The 27,317-nt window shown below is 38.7% G+C and overlaps 1 pseudogene; it reads right to left on the bottom strand.

Moving 5' to 3' along the window:
• Window positions 1–103: 103 nt before the first annotated feature.
• On the bottom strand, window positions 104–26,420 carry LOC129647284 (transmembrane emp24 domain-containing protein 2-like; annotated as a pseudogene).
• Between the last annotated feature and the right edge of the window lie 897 nt (window positions 26,421–27,317).

Genomic DNA, 27,317 nt, shown 5'->3' with positions numbered 1-27,317 from the left:
AAACATAGAAACTAATGACATTATTATGACCAAGATGTTTGGTAGACAGTGAATTATGAATTTGGGATTATGGGGAAAAGGCTTTTAAACAACCCTCCAGACTTCAAAGACTCTTCAGGTAGCAGATCTGTCCCAATGTCATGGTAACTAGAACAAGAACTTCAAAGAAGGACCAAAGGACCACTCTGTTGCTTGTGTTGTCATTGATTGCTCTGTGTATTCTCTCTCCAACTTCCATGGATTCCTGTTCATGCTTCACAGTGTCATCTCCACTGCCAGCTCATTAATCATTTCTCCTAGCTTGTTCTTGTGAGCTACTGTTTCCATGTCTTGTCCTTTGGGGTTTTCCCCAATATCAGTGGTGAACATCACTACCTTTGGGAGTCATGGTGGACATCCTATTGCTAAAACAAAACTTGTATGTTCCGTCCATGTAAGCAGTAAATGTGTATTTACCACTGGACTCCCTGTCTCCTTTATAAATTACTTTATTATCAGGCCCTGTAATCTCCACGTTGATGTCCAGGAAGCTGCCCTTGCCCACCTCAAAGATGAGACCCATCTTAGTGCCTGAGGCGACTTGCTTGAGGAAGCATGCCACCCGAGGGGGCTTCAGTATTCTTGCCTAGAGAATTTCATGGACATAGAAGCCTGGTGGGCTACAGTCCATAGGGTAGGGAAGAGTCGGTCACAACTGAAGTGACTTAACATTCAGGGATGCATGCATATTACCATCTCATTTGCTAACTTGAAATTATCACAGCATTGTTAATCAGCTATACCCCAATACAAAATAAAAAGTTTAAAGTTTGAAAAAAAAGAGTAAAACATAAGTCAGATAGTGTCCTTCTCCCTTCTCTGCTTCAAATCATCATCAAATTGCTCTCTGTGGTAGGCAGAATTCAGAGCTGGCCCCCCAAATTCTTACCTCCTCGTGTGTACACTCTGTATGATTATTTGGAAGAATAAGCCCTTGAATATGAGCAGGATTTGTAAATAGGATGGGATTTCCAGCATTTATTTCCTTCCATCTCTCTGCTTACAGTATACATCTGTTCTTGCATGTTGTAGCCTTTTCTATTATACTTCCCATATTGTTGTTCAGTCACTAAGTCATGTCTGATCTTTTCAACCCCATGAACTGCAAGCATGCCAGGCTTTCCTGTCCTTCATTATCTCCTGAAGTTTGCTCAAATTCATAACTATTGAGTCAGTGACGCTGTCTAACCATCTCATCCTCTACTGCCCTCTTCTTTTGACTTCAATCATTCCCAGCATTAGTCTTTTCCAAAGTGTTGACTCTTCACATCAGGTGGCCAAGGTATTGGAGCTTCAGCTTCATTGTCAGTCCTCCCAATGAATATTCAGGGTTGATTTCCTTTAGGATTGACTGGTTTGATCTGGTTGCTGTCCAAGACTCTCAAGAGAGTCGTATCTAGTATCACTATTCCTTTAACATATTAATAATAGCTGCTTTAAACTCTGGTCTAATATTCCAACATCTCTGCCATGTCTGTTTCTGTTCTGATACTTTCTATGTCTCTTCAAACTATACATATTTTTTGTCTTTTAGTATGCCCTATGATTTTCTCTTGTAAACCAGACATGATGTACTAGGTAAAAGGTACTGAGGTAAAGAGGCTTTTACTGTGAGTTTTGTGTGTATCTGTTTAAAAGCTGGACTGTCTCTTGTTTGCTCTAGCTGTTGGTGTCAGAAGCTAAAATTTCCTCTGTTGCCCTTGTTTTAGTCCCTCCTGTTTTCTTTGGGTTTTGCTGGGGACTTTTTCTTAAATAGATTCTGAGGCCTGTAGTTCTTTCCATAGTATCTACCTATTACACAGGAAGCCTATTGATATTGTGGTAAGGGGCAGGGGGAGAAAAGGCATACAATCGTTCTGTACTTGGACTTCCAGGTTTTAATGAGCCTGTGCCTGTGCCCTTGGGCTGTGACCTCCACTAGTGCTTTTCAGTCCCCATCACCATTAATTTAGGCAGAAAGGCTAGAGGGAGCTGCAATTGGGCATTTCCTTTATTCCAGATCAGTTAGGTTCTGATAAACTCAAGTTGATTAACTATGAGTTAAAATAGTTTTTACTAATAATTAAACTATTAGTAAAATGGCTTCTCTTGAGGGCATGTCTTGCTAATAAAAACGGAGTACTCTGGGTTTACTTCAAAATAGTTACTTTTCCTTCCTCCCCTGCTGGAAGCATCAGGGAATTTTTCTGTGATTTTCACTGTGAGAAGCTGGTAGGGCTCCTAGAGGTATAGGGGTCATCCTCCTAAGACTAAACCCGGACTTTTTCATTTGTCCATATTGAGCAATTCCATCAATTACTATTTAGGTTTTCTCAACTGACTCCAGTATTCTCACCTGGATAATTCCATGGATAGAGAAGACTGGCAGGCTATAGTCCAAGGGGTTGCAAAAAGTAAGACATGTCTCAGAAAATGATCCTAATATTGGTTCCTGTGGATGTTTCTACTTGCAGGTAAGAATAAGTTGTGATTCTATCCACCTGTCTGTCTCTCCAACTTAGGGGGCAATTTTTTTTGTCCTGTGACCTGAATTCTCTGTTAGATCTAAGAAAAGTTGTTGATTTTTCATTTTTTCCAACTTGTTTTCTTGTGTGGAAAGGACTGGTGGCTTCCAAAGTTCTTAGATATGAGACCCGAAACTTGAAGTTGTAATGCCACTATTTCAACATGAGACTTAAAGCACAGCCACAGCAGGGGGAAACACCTCAGAGAACTGCACGCTGGCTCCCCAGATCTTCAGCCTGACAGTGACATGTCATTTCTATTCATATTTCTTGGGCCAAAGTAAGTCATATCGTCAATTTTTGAAATCTGAGCAAGTGTAACATTCTAGTGTTCCTGGAAAAAGAGGGCAACCAGCAGTACTGGGGAATGTTATTAATGTTGACTGAAGCACTCTATGTAACATGGTATTTCCATCTCCACCGACTACCCTGCTCTCTTATCACATCATGTTTTCACCCTAGCACTTTATCAGACCATATTATACTATCCATATTATATTTCATTATAATGAAACCTATTATACTAGATGTTCTGTTTATTGTTTATCTTTCCCCTTCTACTCCCACTAATGTGAGAATCAGGGGAACAGAGACTTGGTCTATTCTATTCTATTTGTCTCTTTTTATCCCCCGAGCCTGGGATATTCCAGTGCTTAATTTGTATTTGATGAATGAATTAGTGAATGGATTTTGTTTAAAACTTGGTAACCCAGAAAAATAAACCCTTTACATCAGCCAAATCTGGCTCAGAAATTCTTTCCAACAGGGATGAAGCTGCACAACCCTTGTGCAGACCCTTTGTCAGACTAGCTGGGTACATCCTTTACTATCAGACAGCAAAAGAGAATGAAAGAGCCTCAGAAGTTCCCAGGAATGTGGTGCTATTTTAAGGCAAGTGTATGCACAGCTTGAGGGAAAATGAATTTGAAAATGAGCTTGTGAATTTAAGAACCTTCCCATCTTAGCTTTATGTTTATAATTAAGGATATTCAGCTCTCACTCCTCACTTTTTGAAAACCAAAAAGTTAAATCACCTCTTGAGTATGAAATGTAGGTACAATGCTTGGAACATGCTCCTTTTCAGGGGTTAGACCTGCCAGATTCTGGGGTGGTTGAAATGTAGACTTCCTGCTGGTTCAGGTGCACCATCTTTGTGCTTTTTTAGGCTCATTGTTCACTCTGAACTTAACGAGTGCATTCAGGCATGTAATGAAGAACAACACCATCAAACAAACAATTCACTGTAGTCCAAAGATAAGGTGATTTTGTCAATTATATTATTCAGTAGAGTACACTTGCAATTTATTAGATAATACATAGATTGAGTGGCATCTGGAACACTGTGGTGTTAACACTCATGATATTAGCATATGTATGTGCTGTAAAAGGAAATCTTGAATTGCTGGCATTTGTTAAAGTGGGTATAAAGCTTTTGTTTTTCTACTTATTAGAGGAAAGAGATGAGAGCAATGCAGTTGTGAAGCAAAGGTCCTTCTGGTGTGGAATTCATCCCAACTAAGCTTAAAACATTTGATGACCAAAAGTATCGGTTCCTATAGCAAATGATTTTTGTTTTCACCTCCATTAACCTTGGCTAATGGGATAAACACAGACTGGAAGGCAGGTGAATACCCTTACTTATCCAAGAGTTACATGAGCTAAGCAAAGTACTTTCTTTTCTTCTCTTTCTTTTCTACTTCGTTTTATAAAGTATGTTACAGAGTTTTCAGAGTGTGCTCAGTCATTTCCAACTCTTTGTGACCCCATAGACTGTAGCCTACCAGGCTCCTCTGTCCATGCGATTTTCCAGGCAATAGTACTGGAGTGGATTGCCATTTCCTTCTTCAGGGGATCTTCCCAACCTAGGGCTCGAACCCAGGTCTCCCACACTGTAGACAGATGCTTTACCGTCTGAACCACCAGGGAAGTCCATATATATATATATATATATATATAATTTGATCTTACAACAAACATTCCAGTGAGATTAGCTTGGTCAGGGATTCTCACTTCTGTTTCCAGATAAGGGACACTGTTGCTTGCAGTCTTGAGTGGGAAAAAGATAGGGGATTTTGACTCTAACTTCAATGGCTTTTAAAAAATTATACAACAATGATGCTCTGGGCCTCAGTTTCCTCATTTCAAACAAACTAAAAGATAATTATAATTAATTTGCCAACTTTAGTTGTGTGTATGATGAGATAGTTAAATTTTAAAATATTTTGATAAGTCAAAGCCTTATGTAATTGTAAAATAATCATCTTGCTTTTGTTTTAAGTCCAAGGGCTCTGTCCTTAGACCATAAAGTCTTCTTCTCCACATTCTTCTACAGAAAAAAATGTCCAGTATGAATATATGTGTTCAGACCTGGAATTTTCCATCTGGAAATTTTTGGAAATGAGCATTCTTAATAGACACATAAAAAGTCATTAAAAAGCAGCCATGGTAACTCTGATTTGGCTCTCTGTCAGAAGTGAAGTGAAAGTCGCTTGGTCATGTTCGACTCTTTGCAACTCCATGGACTGTAGCTTGCCAGGCTTCTCTGTCCATGGAATTCTCCAGGCTAGAATACTGGAGTGGGTTGCCATTCCCTTCTCCAGGGGATCTTCCCAACCCAGGGATCAAACCCAGGTTTCCCACACTGTAGGTGGATTCTTTACTGTCTGAGCTACTGGGGAAGCCATCTCTCAGAACTGCATCAAATTAATTTTTCTATGTGACGATTTGTTGGTTTGTTTAAATGTTGTTCTGTTTTCTAGCTCATTGATAAAGACAGCCCTCATACTTTTGACTAGGTTTTGCTACATAGGGTTATGATCTTCAAGGACAGAAGTATTAATACAATAATGAATGACTGTTTTATATTCCAAATTATGTTCTGACTCTTTCTTCAAGTATATAGAGCAGGGGTTAGCAAAAACTTTTTCTGTAAAGGACCAGCATCTGCAAGACATATGATCTCTGTCATGAATACTCTACTCTACTGCTGAATAGTACAAATGTAGCCATAGGCAACGTGTAAATAAATGGATGAGCATGTCCCAATAAAACTTTATTTTTGGATATTGAAATGTGAATTTCATACAATTTTCCCACATCATGAAATATTCTTCTTTCTATTTTTTCAACTATTTAGACATGGAAAAACCAGTTTTAGCTTGTGGGCCACGCAACAACAAGTGATGGGCTGGATTGATCCATGGACCATGTTAAGCACTGACCTAGAATACAAAAGAACAGTCATTGCTACTGTAGACACTACTCTGTTCAAGTAATTCTTTGAGCTAGAAAATGTTTCTAGGGAGTCTATTCTCAAAACAAAAACTTCCAGCACTGTTTGCAAAGGCAATATTAAACAGCAGATGTCTAGAAGTTAGTCATCTTTGCATAGGAAAATAGAAATGTTTCCTCATCAGAAATTTAGAGACCCCTGCTTTATATTCAAAGGAAAGAAATTAATCAGCACAATTTGGTACAGAGCTTGCAAAATCTTGGGGCAAAGATATTCTCACAGGGCTAAGTACATTACCAGTCTCAATTTGGTGCTCCATAAATATCTGTTGAGTTAATTGAAATTCCTGTGAAGCTCCTAAGTTCTCGCTTATTATGTAGAATGAAGTGAACATAGCCTATAAGTGTCTATTTAGAAGAAAAGGGGTTAATACAATGAAACTTTAAGTAGCACTCTTCATTGCTATTTATGAAGGGTGATTACAAAAGACTTAAATAACTGAAATTTTACAAAACTGTTAGGCAGTATGACAAGGTGTACACAATATCTAAATGATTAGCTATTACAAGCTTGTTAATACCTGTGACTAAGCTAGATAGCATTCAAAAGCAGAGACATTACTTTGCCAACAAAGGTTTGTCTAGTCAAGGCTATGGTTTTTCCTGTGGTCATGTATGGATGTGAGAGTTGGACTGTGAAGAAGGCTGAGCATAGAAGAATTGATGCTTTTGAACTGTGGTGTTGGAGAAGACTCTTGAGAGTCCCTTGGACTGCAAGGAGATCCAACCATTCTGAAGGAGATCAGCCCTGGGATTTCTTTGGAAGGAATGATGCTAAAGCTGAAACTCCAGTATTTTGGCCACCTCATGCGAAGAGTTGACTCATTGGAAAAGACTGTGATGCTGGGAGGGATTGGGGGGCAAGAGGAGAAGGGGATGACAGAGAATGAGATGGCTGGATGGCATCACTGACTCGATGGATGTGAGTCTGGGTGAACTCTGGGAGTTGGTGATGGACAGGGAGGCCTGGCATGCTGTGATTCATGGGGTAACAAAGAGTCGGACACGACTGAGCGACTGATCTGATCTGATCTGATCTGAAGCTAATCTATGACTGTAAACTGGATATCTATGGAACCTACAAAATTCTTTCAGATCACCATTGTGTAATTTAATCAAAATGAGGCAGCTGATTACTGCTGTGCTCCATTGCCTTGGAAGTTCACACATATTCTCAACTCCTTTGCCTCATAGTCAGTGCCAAAATAGGTTAGTACCTAATTAATCTTTAGTGTGTTTTCATGTGTGCTACTTTTATTTCTGTAAGTTGTAAGATTCTTTTCAGCAGGAACATATCACATATTTGAGTAGCATAATGGTTAATAGCAAGACTGTGGATTAAGACTGCTGGGGTTCAAATTCTACTTTGACATTTACTAGCAATGCAGCTTGGGACACATTATGTAGTCTCTCTTTGCTCTCAGTTTATTTATAAATAATGATAATAAAAGTATTTGTTTGCCTGATTGGATTGAATTGCTAGTAGAGTTAAATGAATCAATGCATGCAAGGCACTCAGAACAGTTGCTGGCACACAGTAAAGATTCAAGAGATGCCAGCTAAAATTAGACCTTTGAGCCCCAGTCTGATGCTATAAGATTCTATTTATAAGCTGATGACTTTTCCAGTTCTGATCCCTCCATGGGACGCCACCTCAGTTATCCACTTGGAATACTTACACACCTCCACTTTGAAATAGAATACTCATCTCAAAATTATCATGCCCACAAAACACACTTGTCTTCTTTCCTATTCCAAGTCTATTCTCCCTTAGTCTTTCCCTGCAATATGCAGGACAACTTCACTCTTCTAGTTTTTTGGGCTAAAATACAAATACGATCCTGAGGTCATTTTGATCTTTAAAAAATCTTTTTTTTAATGAAATTCTTTTTAAAAAAGTTATTTTTAAATGAAATTCTTTCTTTCTTTCTTTTTTCTTTGGCTGTACCATACAGCATGTGGGATCTTAGTTCCCTGAGCAGGGATGGGAACTGTGCCTCCTGCAGTGGAAGCAGGGAGTACTAACCACTAAGTTGTCTGGAAATTCCCTTGACTTCTTTCTTTTTCTTACATTCAACATCCCATCCATAAGGATATTCTGTGAGTTCTAAAAGAAATATATCTAAATTCAACTAACACTCCACCTTACTTATTCTCCTAGTTCACAATTACCTTTTGCAAAAGCTGTTATTGCAATAGCCTACAAACTGGTATCCCTGCTCTGTCCATGGTCCCCTGCCATCTAATCTCCATGCACCAGCCAGGCTTCCACATCCACAGCACCTACATTTATTTATTGATGCTTGCAGATGGTCACCCATCAATAAATAAACTAAAGGAACACTTGATTGAAATATGTCAATGCTAAAGGACTTATATTGTTAAAGTAAAGGAAAGATATACCCATCTAAATGCAGAGTTCCAAAGAATAGCGAGGTGAGATAAAATGTTCCTAACTGATCAGTACAAAGAAATAGAGGAAAACAATAGAATAGGAAAGACTAGAGATCTCTTCGAGAAAAACCAAGGGAACATTTCATGCAAAGATGGGTACAATAAAGGACAGAAGTGGGATGGATCTAACAGAAGCAGAAGATTAAGAAGAAGTGGCAAGAATACACAGAAAAACTATACAAAAAAAGATTTTAATGATTCAGATAACCGTATGGTGTGATCCCTCACCTAGAGCCAGACATCCTGGAGTATGAAGTCAAGTGAGCCTCACTACAAACAAAGCTAGTGGAGGTGATGGAATTCCAGTTGAGCTATTTCAAATCCTAAAAGATGATGCTGTGAAAGTGCTTCACTTAATATGTCAGCAAATTTGGAAAATTCAGCAGAGGCCACAGGACTAGAAAAGGTCAGTTTTCATTCCAATCCCAAAAAAGGGCAGTGCCAAGGAATGTTCAAACTACTGCACAATTGTATTCATTTCACATGCTAGCAAAGTAATGCTCAAAATGCTCCTAGCCAGGTTTCAACAGTAAATGAACAACTTCCAGATGTTAAAGCTGGATTTAGAAAAGGCAGAGGAACCAAGATCAAATTGGAAACATTTGTTGGATCATAGAAAAACCAAGAGAATTCCAGAAAAACATCTATTTCTGCTTCAATGATTATTCCAAAGCCTTTGACTGTGTGGATCACAACAAACTGTGGAGGATTCTTAAAGAGATGGGAATATCAGACCATCTCACCTGCCTCGTGAGAAACCTGTATGCAGGTCAAGAGGCAACAGTTAACACTGGACGTGGAACAATGGACTGGTTCAAAATTGAGAAAGGAGTACATCAAGGCTGCATATTGTCACCCTGCTTATTTAATTTATATGCAGAGTACATTGTGCAAAATGCTGGGCTGAATGAAGCACAAGCTGGAATCAAGATTGAGTGCTAGGAGAAATATCAATAACCTCAGATATGCAGATAACACCACCCCTTTTGGCAGAGAGCGAACAGGAACTAAAGAGCCTCTTGATGAAGGTGAAAGAGGAGAGTGAAACAGCTGGCTTAAAACTCAACATTCAAAAATCTAAGATCATGGCTTCTGCTCCCATCACTTCATGGCATCCGGTCCCATCTCTTCATAGCAAATAGATGGGGAAACAGTGGAAACAGTGAGAGACTTTATTTTCTTGGGCTCCAAAATCACTGCAGTTGGTGACTGCAGCCACAAAATTCAAAGACGCTTGCTCCTTGGAAGTAAAGCTATGAAAAACCTAGACAGTGTATTAAAAAGCAGAGATTACTTTGCTGACAAAGGTCCATCGAGTCAAAGCTATGGTTTTTCCAGTAGTCATGTATGGATGTGAAAGCTGGACTATAAGAAAGCTGAGCACTGATGAATTGATGCTTTTGAACTGTGGTGTTGGATAAGACTCCTGAGAGTCCCTTGGACTGCAAGGAGATCAAATCAGTCAATCCTAAAGGAAATCAATCATGGATATTCATTGAAAGGACTGATGCTGAAGCTGAAACTCCAACACTTTGGCCACCTGATGTGAAGAACTGACTCATTGAAAAAGACCCTGATGCTAGGAAAGATTGAAGTTGGGAGGAGAAGGGGACGACAGAGGATGAAATGTTTGAATGGCATCACCAACTCAATGGACATGAGTTTGAGCAAGCTCCGGGAGTTGGTGATGAACAGGGAAGTCTGGCGTGTTGCAGTCCATGGAGTCACAAAGAGTCTGACATAACTGAGCGGCTGAACTAAACTAAACTGTACAAAGATATGACCGGCTGGTTTGAGGTGATTCATAAAAGGATCAGGATGTTTCCCTTTCTTCTTTAGCATTGACAACAGAATCCACTATTTCCTATTTGAGATTTTTCAGAAAGTCATGGCAGGTGAGGAACTTTGACTGTTATCTCAAAGCACAATTGATTCATCACTATTGATCTAAAAAGAAATATATATACAAATACACATGTAGCTGAATATAGGCAACAATCTGGTTTCCTCCTTTATTGTAGTCTTTGGCTACTGGTGATCCTTCTGCCTTTCCATTAGGGAATGGAAAAGACAGAGACGGACAAGAATCAGTGTAACATTTAAACAGCAGTGCTATCGTATCTGTGATAGCCATCTCGACGTGATGTCATGAGTAGTTGCTGTTTCCTTGGCAACACTACAGTGGTAAACAGAGATGTTTTCTGAATGGCTAGAGGAAATGTGGCTTTTATGCCGTCTCACACACTTCTGTCACCAACCCCCTACCATGGGTAGAAAAGATTTTATTTCCTTTTGCTATGAGTTTTCCACCTTGAGGTAGAATAAGTGAGGTGAGCCACTGTTTTCTTTGTCTGTTGATTATTATGCTCCCCAATTTTACAATGCTGGAAATTCTGTTGAAACACCCACTCAATTTAGAGACTATGATGTTGCATAGCAGATGCTAAAATCCCCTGTTGTCTGGAATTGCTAAGAATGCACGAAAGGAAATTCTGTGATGTGAGAGCTCAGGGTCATAACAAGTTTGACAAGATGAGCTTGAATGACCTTACCTTATGTGGCCACACAGCCGAATCTACTAGTACGGTTCTCAGAAACAGATAAGGCAGCTGAAGAATGGCTCTCTTGAGACAAATGCTTAGCTGTAACCGGAGTAGAAAAAGTAAATCTAGGACGTTTTAAAGTATTGCTTAACGAGTAAAATAATGTAATGTGAAGAATGATGGAGGACAAACATGGGTTTTTATAATTTCTCTATAAGCTACATAACAAAAGATGACAGGCAAATCATTTTGTTTTATAAAAACAAATAAGTCTTTTAAAATTCAACTGGGGAATGAGAATGGAAGGAAATATAATATGTCCTCCCCCCAAAAAAGCATTCATTAGAGTGTTTATTGGTGAACTGTGGCTGTTTTTCATGAGATAGTGACAATCCACTCTAATATACAGAGAGATGGAAAATTTTCAAAGGTGTATTTGCTTGAGATATTTGCAGTATTTCTCACTTAAGAAGGACTAACTCCTGTGAAAGGAAGGTTTTTTATTAATCAAAATATAAATGTAGGTAAGGTGTAAATGTCCTTATCAGGCACATCAGCCTAGATAGCTTATTTCCTATTCCTGGGAGGAAATTAGATGCTTGGTGGGATGCAGAAGCAGGTGAGCACATTTTCATTGGGGTCAAGATTGGGAATCAGTGGTTGGGACCTAGGATTTGGGTGAAGATGAGCCTAAATGGTCCTCAGCTAACAAGCCTGGGTCAAAACCTGTAATCTGGAGAGAAAAAGTCCAAAGAGCAAGGAACTGGGGACCAGTGTTGTAAAGGAAACACTTCTGTCCAGAGATAAAGCCAATTTCTCTGTTAGCTGAACCATAGCCCCCAAAAAGCAATGTTTGGTGTTTATGAGCTCTGTTTCTCAGGCTACTGAGAGCAAGTTCCATGACTATAAAGAGAGGAAGAGGAAGAGATTGGCTTTTGGCATCTGAAAATACATGTCCCTCACTAACTCAGTTGTGATTATCTGCCAGAGAGCAGAGCTCTCTGTCTATGGCAACTGAGAGGTTATAGGAAAAATAATATGGTGATGGGCAGCAGTAATGGCAGAGGGGAGATGAGAGGACCAAGGAGATGAGAAGCGAAAAGGGTGAAGAGAGACAAGAAATGAATGCTTTCTAAGTTTCTCATGTGTTTCTTCCTTTGTTTCCTTTCTACTTACTACTTCATGATTGCTGTAGGTATGTACATGGAGTACCTTGATTTGTGAGCATCTGTTCATCCGATTTGAATTTAGTATTCTCTAGGGGAAGTTCTGTAATGCAATGAGCAGAAAATGAGTTGCAGAGCCATTAGTTGCAGCAGAGGTGGGGAGGGGGTCTTTTACCTGAGGTGCTGCTTTGAAAATGTCATTTGGTACTCATGGCTTTACTAATTAAATGCTATCAGCCCTACAGATGGTAAAATGATGTATGTATTTTGCTCAATTACCTAAACAAGGAAGCTTTCCATAGAGGAGTGCAATAAGAATATTCTTTGAAAACAGAGAGAGCCCCCACTGGGATTCTATAAACTTAAATCAAAGTAAATGAAACCTGAACATTATTTTTAAAAGACTGTATGAATCTTTGATTTATGTTAAAAGATTGAAAATTACAAAAAAGAAACTTGTTTTTAAGGAGATTTTAAAAGTTTTCCAATGCAACTCCCAACTCCCATCTTTTCCTTAATCAGTGAATTTAGGAAAAACCAGACATGTTCATAATTCCTAATGATTTTTAGGGAAAAAATTAAAACCTATAGTACAGTTATTATTACTACAGCTATTAGATAATTAATCATCCAAAGTGGGGCATTTCAAAAAGTGTAAGGAGGCATTTTAAAAATAATTATATTAAGACAGCTTGAATAACCTATGACTGTCTTAAGCAAACCAGACAACTGAAGTATGACCACCTAAGCCTTCATCCTACATAAGTGCACACTTAGTTCTGGAATCATTGCTGCAAATTTTTCTACAGATTGGAGGAGAGGTCACCATGTCATTAATTGGGTTCTCCACATTTTCAGAACAGAAAGTTGAGACCCAGGAAAGTTAACTTTCTTGTGGCCTCGTAGCATCCTCTGCACCATTTTTCTCTTATCTCTTAGAAGTATCCTTTCTATAGTTTCTAGAAACTCAAGATCTTATCACCTCCCTGAGACTAATTACAACCATAGCAGTAACACTCCTGGGACACAGTTTCAAGGCTGCAATTGTTTCCACAGCACTGTGCACTTAATACATTTTTCTAGGCCTCAAGGCCTGATTGTCTGAGCACTGTCATATTCAGAGCGGTATTCAGTATGAGGTATATTTCTTTCTCAATAATAGGAGATAAACTAAATGCACCTTTCAGTATATCCATGGGGATGAAGTCTTTGAACAGGTTAAGGGATTATAGTTGCCATTGTTTGGTTAAAAGAAAAATTGGTTAATAACATTTTAACTCTTGAAAGGACTTTGCCTGAGTGCTGCCTTTTTCTTAGGTTAATGCCTTTCATGATAGCTGTATTTCAACAAGTGTCCTCATTAAGAAATTGCATAAATCCTGCTTTTGGAGTAAAGTTCCATACGGAAGATGACACATGTCTGTGATGTCATAAGTTCCTGAGGGGGTTTTCTAAAGGCTTTTGCTGAAGGCAATAATATTCATTCTGGGTGTCCCCATTTCCTCTTTTTGTTTTATTCTGTGCAGCTGTGCTGGAAGCAAGCAGAGGAAGTAACCAAAAGTGGATCTGGATTAGAATGGTTCTTGAACTTCCCTTTCCAGCATCTGTCTTACTATGGGGCAATTCAAACAGGAGGCAGCCTCACAAACAGGCCTTTGTCAGAACTAACAGCATGTTTTTCTTCTGAGAAATGCCCTTTTGCCTAAAGTGAGTTTTAAAAGCTGTGGCTCATCTAAAGTAGAAGTCTTTGACCTTCATTGGAGTACATTGGTGGTGGTAATGTCCCCAGTTCCTCAAAGTGAAAACAGATGTTTGCAGTGAGAGGCTGACACTGCAAAAAGTATTTTAGATTCACGTAAAAATATCCTTAATAAAAGAATAGATTTTTTGAAGAAGAAACAAAAAGCCCATGGTCCATGTTTTCACTATTTTCACAGACTTTTCCATCTTTGTGATTCCAGTGTGATAATTATTTAAACTTTTTTTTAAATTTTATTTTATTTTTAAACTTTACATAATTGAGTTAGTTTTGCCAAATATCAAAATGAATTTATGTTGACTCAGTGAAGCATCTTTGGTTGCTTTCGTGTTTGAAGGTTGTTTAAAGATGGCAACATCTTGAGATGTTATGTTAAATTTTAGTCAGTCATCTATTTTTTCCCCATAATTTCATTTTCTTAACTCACACAGAATTCTTTTGATATTTAGGTTGATTTCTTATTGTGACTTTGTTCAACCTGGATTAGCCAGACAAGATTTCACATTTTAGAACGCTCATTATGACTTTTACCTTTTAAGTCTCATTACCTCTGTTTTCTTATGTACATTCAGTTCAGTCACTCAGCCGTATCTAACTCTGTGACCCTATGGACCACAACACGCCAGGCCTCCCTATCGATCACCAACTCCCGGAGCTTGCTCAAACTCAGGTCCATCGAGTCGGTGATGCCATTCAAACATCTCATCCTCTGTCGTCCCCTTCTCCTCCTGCCTTCAATCTTTCCCAGCATCAGGGTCTTTTCCATTGAGTCAGTTCTTTGCATCAGGTGGCCACAGTATTGGAGTTTCAGCTTCAGCATAAATCTTTCCAATGAATATCCATGACTGATTTCCTTTAGGATTGACTGATTTGATCTCCTTGCAGTCCAAGGGACTCTCAAGAGTCTTCTCCAACACCACAGTTCAAAATCATCAATTCGTCAGAGCTCAGCTTTCTTATAGTCCAGGTCTCACATCCATACATGACTACTGGAAAAACCATAGCTTTGACTAGATGGACCTTTGTCAGCAAAGTAATGTCTCTGCTTTTTAATATGCCATCTAGGTTGGTCATAGTTTTCTTCCAAGGAGCAAGTGTCTTTTAATTTTGTGGTTGCAGTCACTATCTGCCGTGATTTTGGAGCCCGAGAAAATAAAGCCTGTCACTGTTTCCATTGTTTCCTCATCTATTTGCCATGAAGTGATGGGACCAGGTGCCATGATCTTATTAGTTTTTTGAATGTTGAATTTTAAGCCAACTGTTTAATGCTCCTCCTTTCACTTTCATCAAGAGGCTCTTTAGTTCTTCTTCGCTTACTTATCTCTGACTCCTAATTCGGAAATTACTGCTTTGCCAAAAAATTATGTTTTCATTTTTGGTTGTTTTTGTTTGGTTTTGCTGTGTTTCATTGACTATAGTTAAGGCAATGATAGATGTTTATTTTTTCCATGTCTTTGTTGTCTTTGGGCAAATTCTGTAGCTGAACCCCACCAAACATGCATATACATAGATGATGGCCCTGGAGCATGTCTGTACTTCAGGGAGATATAGTTTTAACCTGTAACAAATCTTCCAACTCAAAACACCCAGGTTATTAGTCCTGAAGTCACTTTAATCAGTGGAGTTTCTCACAATCTGTTTCAGGGCCTAGTGATTGGGATTGTATCTATGTATTAGCCATGCTATGAGTAACATACTTGCTGAAATGTGTATCAGTGGTTTTGACTTCCCTGATTGCATGGAGGAAGGGAAGGGAGAGAGGGGGATGAAGCTCTGTGACCATCTGATTCCCATGAAAGTTTTCCTTGTTTGCTGCTGGAACGCTATAAGGCAAATGCTACTCCTTTTAAGAAATCCCACCTGCAGACAGAGCTGCTGACCACAATAGAGGCCGTTGCCAAAGCACTCTGTTGGAGTGCTGCTATGGCCCAGAGATAGTTGCAAACAAGCAGAAGTTTGCAAAAAAAAGTTGGGGGTGGGTGGTAGAAATTAAAGCTTATGAAAAGTTTTAAGATAAATGGAATTGCACCTATGGTTATGTCTATATAAACACAGTTTGCACATTTAAAGACGAAGTCTGCACTACTGTTCATATTGTTCAGGCTGGGTTGGGGAAACACGTCCCTTGGCTTTGATGACATCGGATCTCACTGGTGGCTGTGTGCTATTTTATTTTAAAAAACCCACATACTGTTAAAGAAAAAAGTCATTTATAGTTAATAATTTGGTTACTTTGTTCAGAGAAGGTAAACTCTGATATTGTAGCTGTGGGCAGGGCACACAGGTTGTCAGGTTGCTTTCGTTGCATTTTATGTTGTTAGTCTCTGTGTCTTTGGGGAAATACCTTCACATTCATTGTTTCCAGTTTGCTGTGACTCTAACCATGTCATTAATCTCAGACTGTGAACAGAATATGGCAATGGGAGGGGAAAAGCATATGTATAGATGTCTCAATATCATGCTTCAAGCTGCAGGCCTGACCCTGGGGTGATGACACGCACTGATGGAGATCAGGATGCAGATCTTCCACTGCAAAATGAGTTAGAAGAGAGAGATTTTTGGTGAATAGCCATTAAGAGGCTTTTAAGGAATCAATAAGTAACAGTCCATTTTTTTACCTCCTGAGATTGGAACCTATTGAAAAAGAAGATAGAAGCCAAACAAAAAAAAGAGACCAAAATAAATTTTTTTCTGTAACAAAGTTGCATCAGAGAATACAATTTACTGTGTGGCCAAATGGACATTTAATATTTTCTTTACTTTCCATAATGGATTTAATCTAGCACTCAAACTGCTGGAATTCCTTTTGCGGGGATGGGGACAGCCCACATGATTGAGAGCAAAATACAATGCCCTCTCTGTACAGTCAGCCAGCTTGGTAAGGGAGCACAGCCCACAGGAGGCTTTTCCCAAACTCACATCACACTGACTCACTCATCCTCCCAGAGGGAAGTGTAGGAAAGGACTCAGGAGAGAGGCCCAGGGAAAAAGAGGAGGAAGTTCCTCATAGAAATATGAGGCAATAAAAGTTGAGACCCCTCCCCCTTAACATCCATAATCAGCATAAAGAGAGGGGAGAGTGTGAATCATAGCCGGTGCAGAGAGAAAGGTCAGCACCTTAGAAGTTCTAAGAGGGAGGTAGACAATGAGCCAGGGGTAAAAATAGATAAGGTCAAGAATGTGTGGAGAATAGAAACCAGTTTTTATGGCCATTTTTGATGGTTCACGTGGGCAAGTAAGAGGCTGAATGGCACATTAGATAGGTTTAAAAGGCTAAAAGTGCAAAGAGTCCAAGTTCTGTTAAGGGGCAAATCGGGATGGATCTTGCTTATTTGAAAGCCCAAAGGGCTGCACCCTAAGAAAAAGGGTAAACTAAATATAAACAGGTTCTCAGAGGAACTGCAGCTCATTTTAAGATCCCTTTGAGCGTGATCCCAGAATTCTGGTGATAACAGGCAATTGACAAGTGAACACAAATACTTTCTGATAGAAGGTAACACCATCTTAGTCCTCAATTTATTTATACAAACAATATTACAAATAAAATGTCTTGTACATAGTAAAAAGTATCAATACATATGCAGAGACAAGATAACCTTAATAGAAGTGAATGAAAATACCAAATAAGAGAAATAGATCTTCAGGATTCCAGATACTGATGTTATCAGATATAGGTATTTAAAATAACTATCCTTAACCAGAATTGAAAGAGACACGTGTACCCCAGTGTTCATCACAGCACTGTTTATAATAGCCAGGACATGGAAGCAACCTAGATGTACCATCAGCAGACAAATGGATAAGAGCTGTGATACATAACACAATGGAATATTAGCCATTATAAAGAGCACATTTGAATCAGTTCTAATGAGGTGGATGAAACTGGAGCCTATTATACAGAGTGAAGTAAGTCAGAAAGAAAAACACCAATTCAGTATACCAATGCATATATATGGAATTTAGAAAGATGGTAATGATAAGCCTATATGCGAGATAGTAAAAGAAACTGAGATGTAGAGAAAAGTCTTTTAGACTCTGTCCAAAGATAGAGAGAAGAGGAGAAGACAGAGAGAAGACAGAGACAGGGAGAAGGCAAGGGTGAGATGATATGAGAGAATAGCACTGAAACATGTACATTATCATATGTGAAACAGATCACCAGTCCAGGTTCGAAGCATGAGACAGGGTGCTCAGGGCTGGTGCACTGGAATGACCCAGAGGGATGGGATGGGGAGGGAGGTGCGACTGGGGTTCAGGATGGGGAACACATGTACACCCATGGCTGATTCATGTCAATGTATGGCAAAAACCACTACAATACTTTTAAGTAATTGGCCTCCAATTAAAATAAATAAATTAAAAAAAATAACTACCCTTTTTATTGTTCAGGGAGAAAAGAGAGAAGACTGAGGATTCCGGCAGGAAAAAAATAGGAACTTTGAAAAGTAATCATATTGAAGTTCTAAGTTTCAAAATACAATAACTCAAATTTGGAACTTAATGAATGGGTTTATTTGCAGATTAGATGCAACAAAAGGAGGAATTGGTGAGATGGAATATAAGTCAGAATAAATTATACAGAATGACTCATGGAGAGAATAATGAATGGAATAAACAGAAAAGAGAATAAGAGAAGAAACAGTAAGAAAGTGAAAAATATGTAATTGAAATCTCAGAAGAAAAGGAGAGCAAAAACAGGGCAAGAACAGTATTTGAAAAGAGAATAGCTTTTGAAAACTGATGAAAGAGACATCACATAGCCCTGAAAATCCTGGGCAGCATAAATACAAAGAAGGATTATCTTTTTACATAATAATAAAATTATTGATTAGAAAAGGCAAACAAACTTTACATCAAGTGAGGGCAAGATTCTTGTCAGTTGTGAGAAAGCAAAGTAAACATGAAGGATCAACAGTAGTGCTGAGAGCATATAACAGAATCTTCAAAGTCTTGATATCTGATTGAATTAAAAAAAAAAAAACTAACAACCAATAAATAAACTACCAACCTTGTAGAAACTATGCTTAGAAAATTAAAGTGAAAACATTTTTAGTTAAGCAAAAATAAAAATACTTTTCCACCAGCAGATCCACCATGAAAGAAATATTAGTGAGTATTCTTCTTTAGACAGAAGAAAAATGACTCCACCTGGAAGCTCGGAGATACTCCCAAGAGAAACAAAAATGGTAAATATATCATTCAATAGATTAGTGTTATCTGTGTAAAAATAATACTTTTATGTCACTTAATATATAGAGAAAGAATTAAATTATAACAATGTCATGTAAACTAAGAGAATGAAGTAAAGTGTTTTAAGAGTCTCACATTATCTAAGGAGAGGGTAAAATACCAATTAATGTATTTTATAAGTCTCTAGGGTAAGCACTGAAAAAGAAGTAAAAACACATATAACTTCCAAGCTAATGGAGAGAGATGGTAAAGTAATAGAAAATAATCCAAGAAGAAGGAAAGAAGCAAATAAATAACTAAATAAAACAAAGACATGTGAACAGGTAGGATAAATAGTAAGAAGCAAGTAATACAGTAGCTTCAAATTTTACTTGGACAGGTAAAGTTGAATAACTAAAACAATTTTGATAAAGAATAAAGTGAGAGAAATTAGTCCACCTGATTTCAAGACTTACTATATAGCTAGAATAATCAAGACTGTCTGGTATGGGCATAGGGCTGATATTTATATCGATTAAATAGAATAGAGAATCTGGAGACCACACAAATACAGGCAGTTGATGTTTGACAAAGACACAGAAGCAATTCAATACTTGAAGCCTATTTTTTTAACAAATGGTGCTAAATCAGTTGGATTATACATCCACCCCCACTCCAATAAAAATGAACCTAAACCTTATACAAAAGTTAACCCTATTGATCACAGGTTTAAATGTAAACATAAAACAATATAGAGGGTAGAAGTTAACATAGGATAAAATATTTAGGAGATAGAGCCTTGGGAAGAGTTCTTAGACATGACACCAAAAGGTCATAAAAGAAAAAAAGGCAAAAATCAGTTACCTTTCATCACAATTAAAAATTTTTGCTATGCAAAAGACAACATGAAGAGGATGCAAAGACAAGCTGCTGACTGGGAAGAACTATTTGCAAACCATGTATCTTACAAAGAACTCATATCTAGAATACAGAAGAACTCTGGAAACTCAACTGTAAAACAATCCAATTAGAAAATGGGCAATAGATATGAAGAGGCATTTTCACCAAGAGGATATATGAATAGCAAGTGAGCATATGAAAAGATGTTCAACATGACTGGACATTCAGTTCAGTTCAGTTCAGTTGCTCAGTCATGTCCGACTCTTTGCGACCCGTGAATCGCAGCATGCCAGGCCTCCCTGACCATCACCAACTTCAGAGTTCATTCAGACTCACGTCCATCGAGCTGGTGTTGCCATCCAGCCATCTCATCCTCTGTCATCCCCTTCTCCTCCTGCCCCCAATCCCTCCCAGCATCAGAGTCTTTTCCAATGAGTCAACTCTTCGCATGATGTGGCCAAAGCAGCTTTAGCATCGTTCCTTCCAAAGAAATCCCAGGGCTGATCTCCTTCAGAATGGACTGGTTGGATCTCCTTGAAGTCCAAGAGACTCTCAAGAGTCTTCTCCAACACCACAGTTCAAAAACATCAATTTTTCGGTGCTCAGCCTTCTTCACAGTCAACTCTCACATCTGTACATGACCACTGGAAAAACCATAACCTTGACTAGATGAACCTTTGTTGGCAAAGTAATGTCTCTGCTTTTGAATATGCTATCTAGGTTGGTCATAACTTTTCTTCCAATGAGTAAGCATCTTTTAATTTCATGGCTGCAGTCACCATCTGCAGTGATTTTGGAGCCCCCAAAAATAAAGTCTGACTCTGTTTCCACTGTTTCCCCACCTATTTCCCATGAAGTGATGGGACCAGATGCCATGATCTTTGTTTTCTGAATGTTGAGTTTTAAGCCAACTTTTTCACTCTCCTCTTTCACTTTCATTAAGAGGCTTTTTAGGAGCATCAGGGGGCTCCTCTTCACTTTCTGCCATAAGGGTGGTGTCATCTGCATATCTGGACATTCAGATCAGATCAGAACAGTTAGGAACGTGCAAATAAAGATGAAGATGAGACATCATTACATACCTATTAAAATTGCAAAAATAAAAAAAATGACAGCATCAAATGCTCGCAAGTATGTTGAGAAACAGATATCATACATAGGAGTGTAATATGTCACAGCCACTCTGAGAGATTGTTTGGCATTTTAAAAAAATTAAACATGAATGTACCATACCCGTTATCAGTTACATTGCTGGATATTTGTCTAAGAGAAATGAAAGCATATTTCGACACAAAAATCTACATAGGATTGTGCATAGAAATTTCATTTGTGATAACCAAAAACTGGGTAAAACCAAAATATCCTTTGATAGGTAAGTGGTTAAACAAACTTGGTACCTTCATACCATGGAGTCCTCAGTTCAGTTGCTCAGTCGTGTCCGACTCTTTGTGACCCCATGAATCACAGCACGCCAGGCCTCCCTGTCCATCACCAACTCCCAGAGTTCACCCAGACTCAAGTCCATCGTGTCAGTGATGCCATCCAGCCATCTCATCCTCTGTCCTCCCCTTCTCCTCCTGCCCCCAATCCCTCCCAGCATCAGAGTCTTTTCCAATGAGTCAACTCTTCGCATGAGGTGGCCAAAGGACTGGAGTTTCAGCTTTAGCATCATTCCTTCCAAAGAAATCCCGGGGCTGATCTCCTCCAGAATGGACTGGTTGGATTTCCTTGCAGTCCAAGGGACTCTCAAGAGTCTTCTCCAACACCACAGTTCCAAAGGATCAATTCTTTGGCACTCAGCCTTCTTCACAATCCAACTCTCACATCCATACATGACCATAGGAAACACCATAGCCTTGACTAGACGGACCTTTGTTGGCAAAATAATGTTTCTGCTTTTGAATATGCTATCTAGGTTGGTCATAACTTTCCTTCCAAGGAGTAAGCGTCTTTTAATTTCATGGCTGCAGTCACCATATGCAGTGATTTTGGAGCCCAGAAAAATAAAGTCTGACACTGTTTCCACTGTTTCCCCATCTATTTCCCATGAAGTGATGGGACCGGATGCCATGATCTTTGTTTTCTGAATGTTGAGCTTTAAGCCAACTTTTTCACTCTCCTCTTTCACTTTCATCAAGAGGCTTTTGAGTTCCTCTTCACTTTCTGCCATAAGGGTGGTGTCATCTGCATATCTGAGGTTATTGATATTTCTCCTGGCAATCTTGATTCCAGCTTGTGTTTCTTCCAGTCCAGCGTTTCTCATGATGTACTCTGCATATAAGTTAAATCAGCAGGGTGACAATATACAGCCTTGACATACTCCTTTTCCTATTTGGAACCAGTCTGTTGTTCCATGTCCAGTTCTAACTGTTGCTTCCTGACCTGCATACAAATTTCTCAAGAGGCAGATCAGGTGGTCTGGTATTCCCATCTCTTACAGAATTTTCCACAGTTTATTTTGATCCACACAGTTAAAGGCTTTGGCATAGTCAATAAAGCAGAAATATATGTTTTTCTGGAACTCTCTTGCTTTTTCCATGATCCAGTGGATATTGGCAATTTGATCTCTGGTTCCTCTGCCTTTTCTAAAACCAGCTTGAACATCAGGAAGTTCATGGTTCACATATTGCTGAAGGCAAAATGATAGGATACTGAAAGAGGTCAGTAGGTGCCCAATATGCTACTGGAGATCAGTGGAGAAATAATTCCAGAAAGAATGAAGGAATGGAGCCAAAGCAAAAACAATACCCAGCTGTGGATGTGACTGGTGATAGAAGCAAGGTACAATGCTGGAAAGAGCAATATTGCATAGGAACCTGGAATGTCAGGTCCATGACTCAAGGCAAATTGGAAGTGGTCAAACAAGAGATGGCAAGAGTGAATGTCGACATTCTAGGAATGAGCGAACTGAAATGGACTGGAATGGGTGAATTTAACTCAGATGACCATTATATCTACTACTGCAGGCAGGAATCCCTCAGAAGAAATGGAGTAGCCATCATGGTCAACAAAAGAGTATGAAATGCAGTACTTGGATGCAGTCTCAAAAACGACAGAATGATCTCTGTTCGTTTCCAAGGCAAACCATTCAGTATCACAGTAATCCAAGTCTGTGCCCCAACCAGTAACGCTGAAGAAGCTGAAGTTGAACAGTTCTATGAAGACCTACAAGACCATTTAGAACTAACACCCAAAAAAGATGTCCTCATTATAGGGGACTGGAATGAGAAAGTAGGAAGTCAAGAAACACCTGGAGTAACAGGCAAATTTGGCCTTGGAATATGGAATGAAGCAGGGCAAAGACTAATAGAGTTTTGCCAAGAAAATGCATTGGTCATAACAAACACCCTCTTCCAACAACACAAGAGAAGACTCTATACATGAACATCACCAGATGGGCAACACGGAAATCAGATTGATTATATTCTTTGCAGCCAAAGATGGAGAAGCTCTATACAGTCAGCAAAAACATGGGGAGCTGACTGTGGCTCAGACCATGAACTCCTTATTGCCAGATTCAGACTTAAATTGAAGAAAGTAGGGAAAACCACTAGACCATTCAGGCATGACCTAAATCAAATCCCTTATGATTATACAGTGGAAGTGAGAAATAGACTTAAGGGCCTAGATCTGATAGATAGAGTGCCTGATGAGCTATGGAATGAGGTTCGTGACATTGTATAGGAGACAGGGATCAAGACCATCCCCGTGGATAAGAAATGCAAAAAAGCAAGATGGCTGTCTGGGAGGCCTTACAAATAGCTGTGAAAAGAAGAGAAGCAAAAAGCAAAGGAGAAAAGGAAAGATATAAGCATCTGAATGCAGAGTTTCAAAGAATAGCAAGAAGAGATAAGAAAGCCTTCTTCAGTGATCAATGCAAAGAAATAGAGGAAAACAACAGAATGGGAAAGACTAGAGATCTCTTCAAGAAAATTAGAGATACCAAGGGAACATTTCATGCAAAGATCGGCTCAGTAAAGGACAGAAATGGTATGGACCTAACAGAAGCAGAAGATATTAAGAAGAGGTGGCAAGAATACACAGAAGAACTGTACCAAAGAGATCTTCATGACCCAGATAATCACGATGGTGTGATCACTGACCTAGAGCAGACATCCTGGAATGTGAAGTCAAGTGGGCCTTAGAAAGCATCACTATGAACAAAGCTAGTGGAGGTGATGGAATTCCAGTTGATCTATTTCAAATCCTGAAGGATGATGCTGTGAAAGTGCTGTACTCAATATGCCAGCAAATTTGTAAAACTCAGCAGTGGCCACAGGACTGGAAAAGGTCAGTTTTTATTCCAATCCCAAAGAAAGGCAATGCCAAAGAATGCTCAAACTACCGCACAATTGCACTCATCTCATGTGCTAGCAAAGTAATGCTCAAAATTCTCCAAGCCAGGCTTCAGCAATATGTGAACCATGGAGTCCTACTCAGTGATAAAAAGAAGAAGCTATTGATACATGTAATAATTTGCATGAATCAAGGGGATTATGCTTGTTGAAATAAGATCTCAGAAGGGTTACACAGTACATGATTCCACTTATATGACATTCTCAAAATGACAAATGTATAAAGATGGAAAGTAGATTAGTGTTTGCCATGGTTTAGGGTGGCTGTGACTGTAAAGGAGTAGCGAGAAGGAAACCTTTGTGGTAATGGGACAGTTCTGTTTTGTTTGCAACTGGTTACATAAACCTATACAGGTGATAAAACTATATATTGTGTACACACATTGCACCAATGTAAAGTTCCTGCTTTGGATATTATACTTTAATTATATAAGGTACAAACTGAATGAAGTGTACAAGAATCCTTTCTGTACTATCTTTGCAACATCTTATGAATCTATAATTATTTCAAAGTGTAAAGTTAAAAAACTGTACACATTTATCAATAATTATATTAAATGAAGTAGATTAAATGCTCCAATTATAAAACAAAAATTACCCGACTAGATTTTTGGTTTTTGAAGCCAAAACTTGTTTACAAGCGGTATTTTAAAAACATTAGGATACAGAAAATTTGACTGTGAAAGGATGGACTCAGTAACTAAAGAAAGGTGGTACAACTATATTATTATGTAAAAATAGTTGAAGCAAATAGTGCTTATGAATAATCATATGGTTTTAGGGATCTGTTCTTTTGGGTATTTGTCTGTTTTAAAGAATCTGCCTGCAATGCAGGAGACCCAGGTTTGATCCCTGGGTCAGAAAGATCCCCTGGAGAAGGGAATGACTACCCACTCCAGTATTCTTGCCTGGAGAATTCCACGGACAGAGGAGTCTGGTTGGCTACAGTCCATGGAGTTGCAAACAGTCCAACACGACTGAGCATCTAACACTTTCACTTTTTCTGGTGTTTTAAAATTAGCCAGACCATAATATTACTATGACTGACAAAAAACAAGCAACAATTAATGCCTCACTAAAGATGGAATACAACCATGTCTCTCTCTCTCTCACACACACACACACACACACAGCATGTTATATGATTTGAACATCAACTTAATTTTTAAGTAACTTAAAAACCAGTACTGCATTATTGTGGTTCATCTCATAACTGTTTTCTAACACTCTAACCTAGTTTATTCTATACAGATGATTTTGTTTTGTTTTGTTTTCTTTTATTGTCTGGTTCTGTTTCTACCTGCCCTATGGACTAAGTGTTCAACAACCTTTGGGGAATAGTATATATCCTATTGTTTTAAGCTTGCTTGTTTTTTCCTGTTTTATTGGTATCCATGTCTAGATTTCATAAATGCCTCTATTGATTTTGTACTTAACACTCCTGGTATTGTAAAACTATTCAGAAAACTGCACTGTTATTAAAATGCAGAAAGTAAATGGATCTCTGGGAAGAGGAATATTCACTGAACATCTAGAGAAGGAACTAAAGAGTCTTTATAACCATACATAAAAACAGCCATTTTGCATGTTAAAATCAGCTTACTCCTGGGCAATCTCTCCCATGAATAATATTTTTTTCCCCTGAGAAACTCTTTAATAATGATCCATCATGAAGAAACCCTATTTGAAAATAAAAGTGCCAAAAGATCCTCTGAGATTTAAATGCCATATACATTTATCTTTATACTTCTACCGCTTAAATACTAACTGCTACTTCTCAACTCAGGAGCAAGGTGTTTACTGTTATTATTATTATTAATAATAACTTTAAGATAATGATTAATTGGACCATTTTATATTCTTGTTAAGTTTTATATTTCATAAGGCAATTCTCATAAACATTTTTATATTTGATCTTCACGATGTGCTAAGAATTATTCATGGCTATAGTTGCTATTTGCATTTGGAGAAAAGGAAACTAAGGTTCAGGGGTGTTGCCTGCCTTACTCTAAACCACACACTGTATTCAGGGGCAGAACTTGGTCTCGGATCCAGTCTTCATGCCTTCTAGCCCAGGACTGTGTTTTCCTTGCCACGCTGCCTTCCTTCCTTTAGTGAGACAAGGGCAGTGGGTCCTGCTTTTTTAAGAGGATTACCTCAGGAAGAATGCACATACCCCTCTCTGGCACCTTCTTCATTCTATGCTCCTGCTTCCGGCTTCCTTTCCCCGGGAAGCCCATAGTGCATGGGCACCACACTGTAATCTGCCTGCTGTGAATTTGTCTTCCTTCAGCACGTTTATATGGTTGTTTCTGCAGCAGCATGTGGTCCCATGGCAAATTCATGGCAGGCTGATTGCTGTTTTTCTTTGCCTCTCAGTGTCAGTTGAAGCCAAATCAATTAAATAAAATCCAAATCAGGCAGAGTGCAGTGCCAAGCACAGCCCAGATGAAAAGCCCTGACTTTGAAAATAAGATTGGCCATGTTATCAGCATTGAATATTCTGATAAAATTTCACTGATGAAATGCAATTAAAGACTGCTGAGGAATAGGAATGAAAACAAAGTGTTGGTTTTATTCTCAGATTTAAAAAGAAGACAGCTTTATTTGGATTCACATCCTAGTCTAATTATTGATTTCATCACCACAAATGAAAAACATAAGGACTATAAGGAACGTAAGGTCCAATAAAAACATAGCAAAAAAAAGAAAAAAAAAGTGGGGAGGGAGTGGAAGAATGTGGAGAAACTGTATACAAGGGGTATAAAGAAGCGCCATTTTCAGAAGAACTTTTTGTAACTAGGAAAAATAGAGGCTGCAGTCACTTGCATTTCAAAAATTTCTGTGCGTTCAAAGCCTAGTGCCTGTCTTAGAATGAAGCTTGAGAGTTTCACAATGACCGGGATGCAGCTAAGCTATTTCTGGATGATGGGATTCATCTAGCATCACAGGGTGGCCTTATGCACACAAAACCACTTAAAATCATTTTTTCTCTGACTAATTTATACATTAAAAATAAACTACCTTAGAAGGGTCTGCTTTTGGGGAGTGACTTTGGAGGGTCTGCACTTTTAACAATTCTATAGCAGAATTTGCTATGTTATATACAAAGTCAGCCTTTGATATGCGTAGAACTT

Source organism: Bubalus kerabau, chromosome 3 (assembly GCF_029407905.1).
Source record: "Bubalus kerabau isolate K-KA32 ecotype Philippines breed swamp buffalo chromosome 3, PCC_UOA_SB_1v2, whole genome shotgun sequence".
NCBI lineage: Eukaryota > Metazoa > Chordata > Mammalia > Artiodactyla > Bovidae > Bubalus > Bubalus kerabau.
This window is presented reverse-complemented; position numbering and strand designations above follow the sequence as displayed.